This window comes from Macadamia integrifolia, chromosome 5 (assembly GCF_013358625.1).
Source record: "Macadamia integrifolia cultivar HAES 741 chromosome 5, SCU_Mint_v3, whole genome shotgun sequence".
NCBI lineage: Eukaryota > Viridiplantae > Streptophyta > Magnoliopsida > Proteales > Proteaceae > Macadamia > Macadamia integrifolia.
The window spans coordinates 37,534,929-37,537,786 of record NC_056561.1 but is presented as its reverse complement, the minus strand read 5'-3'; positions in this window follow the sequence as shown (position 1 = coordinate 37,537,786).

The following is a 2,858-nucleotide window of genomic DNA, read 5'->3' as shown; positions in this document are numbered from 1 at the left end:
TCATACTATTGTCATATAGGAGTATGCGGTACTAGGATTTTCACCATCCCGTGCTACAACCCTTCCCAACAGGGGTTAAGGTGTTGGGTTATCATTTGGGGGGAAGCAGTGGTCGCGGTCGTCGGGTCACTGTGGCGGTTAGACATAACGCCCGACAGGTCATGTAGGATAGTCGGCAACCCCGGTGGTACATTCAAGAGGGCCAATCGTACTGCTTTTAAATTGCTAGAGTCAGCACCTTTATTTTCAGTCATTTACATTTCTGTTGAGAGCCGGTGGACGGCATTGTCTTTACTTTTCCGAGTACTCACGGTGGGCCTTCTCCGACAGCCCTATGGGCGTATCGCGGGAGGGAGTTCGCGGCTCGTACCCAGAGTATACGCGCACTGTGGTTGTAGTAGCACTAAAACCAAGGACTTAGTAATGTTTCTTAGGTGGTTGTGATTTAAAATGTATAGCATGGCATGTAGTGCATATGATGTGTTGTGATGTGTGGACTGTTGTGTGGTCCAACTTGCCACTTACTGAGCTAGTGAGCTCATCCCACGTATACGCCCCTTTTTAGATGATTTTGTAGGTCATACATCTGAGGAGCATGGGGTGGGTCCCACAGTCGAGTTTCCTGAAGAGGACTGGTGGACCCCTGAGGAGTTAGTGCACGGCACTGACTGCTCGTGCGAGAGCTGTGTTGCGGGACAGCAGTTCTGAGGCCGAGCCGAGCTCCATATATGAGGCCGTGCTGAGCTCCACTTCTGAGGCCGAGCTGAGCTCTACTACGTGATGCCGAGCTGGGCTCTAGCCTTGATACCGAGCCGAGCTATGTACTCTGATTGTTTTGGTGGATTTCCTTATGTACTTGATATTTGAATTTTATTCTTTTTGTGTATATATCATGCCTTCGGGCCCAAATGTATATAATTATTGTATCACTATCCGGGTATCAAGTATTATGGGATTATTCATAGGTAAAACTTAGTCTTCCGCTGATCTGATGAGTTTATATCAGTTGTGTGTATGCTGTGGTGGAATACAGTATCTGATGATCCTGGCAGGTTTGGGTTAACCGGTGTTAACTCGGTCACTGGCCCGGTTCAGTGTGAACGGGGTGTGACAAACGGTGGTATCAGAGGGTGATGCTCTGCTCCACTCACAGCATACCATTAGAATCCCGTAGTCTCTATAATAGGTAAATGGGGTTGGGTTAATATAAAAGCTTTAAAGAGTAAAAGCCAAAGAATGAAGTATTAAAAAGAGTTGCATTTAGGGATTGCATTCATGGCATACGTGAGTGTACATAAAAGGTAATTAAAGTGGTGATATAACCTATAAAGTACTAGTTTGACGAAATTTCGGTAGCATAACGGCGTAAAATGGGATTTCCAAAAATTTTACACAAACACGTGATAAACAACAGATAATATGAAATAACAATGATCAAAAGTAGCAAATACACAATTAAACTACACAAGTGTTCAACATCTGATTCCACCACAAAATGATCACTATCAAAATACATTATTCCACAAATGATTCCAGTTATAGTACAAATATAAGGAATGAGAATAAATAAAGTAAACAATAAGGTCTACAAAAAAAAAAGAGAAAATGGATAAACAGCTGGTGTGGGCAAGCCAAGCCCTCACTGGTCATCGTCGTCATCATCGATGATCACCACGTTCACCAGAGGCCTAGAGTTGACGTTGAGGCGGTGATCATAATAGTCAAACCTCGCGTTCACTAGCCATACCCCTCAGAAGCTGGCCAAAATCTGCTGAGATAGCGTTGGCTGTGGTGTCCAAGTCCTGATCCAGCCTAAGGAAGGAATCCTCCAAGGTGGCCTGCCTCTCTAGGATGCGTTCCTCCCTGGAGGCACTCTCGTCCAGCCGTCGCAGTAGCTGAACCTGACCATCCTGCAAGGCCCGCATGGAGGACACCATGCCCTCGAAGTCGTAGACACCACTCCCAGGTGGTGGAGCTCTATGTGCTGAGGCTGTAGCTCTAGAAGAACTGGGACCAGGACCTCTCGACTCCTGAGGCACCTCCTCAGGGATACCGCCACCCATCAGATCCTCCTCCTCGTCTTGAGGAACATAGTCCTCATCCTCCTCACTCGACTCCTTCTCCATGGGAACATCCTCCATAGGGGCAGCCCTCCTACCCCTACCTCTCTGAGCTCCTGCTCTCGGAGGTGAATCCATGAGGGTCTGGAGACCCATCCTCAGGAGGTTACTCCGGTCAAACCTATCAGCCGGAGTCTTCCCCTCCTCGCCCCTCAAGTCCACCCCGAAGAACTCGAAGATCCTAGTGAGGATNCTTCCCCTCCTCGCCGCTCAGGTCCACCCCGAAGAACTCGAAGATCCCGGTGAGGATCCTGCCATAGGGGAATCCTCCATCCTCAGGGTGGGAAGTGTGGTGCTCCATCGTCCTGAGGATAATGTACGGAAGGCATAGGTGCTCGCCACCTCCCTCTGCGGCCGTGTAGCTGCAGAAAGCGATGAAGGACGCCATGAAACCCACCTGGTTCCGATGACCTCCTCTGGGGAGCAGGTTGAACTGGACCAACCGGGCAAATAAACGAACCTCGGGGTAGAAGGACGTCTCAGACTCCAGGCGGTTACTGCTGCCGCAGATGGTCTCGTAGATGAAGTCCAGCGTCACCAGGCTCATGAACGGTCCCAGAGGCTTACTCCTAAGAGGACTGTAGTATCGGTGTCCAGCCGCTGATATGCCCAGAATGCTGGCCAAGGTACCCACCGTCAACTAGATGTCTACCCCCTTCACCAAACTGCTAATGGTGAACTCCCCGTATGGATACGACACCTCCAAGTTGTAGAAACAGAAAAATATGTCTGACTTAT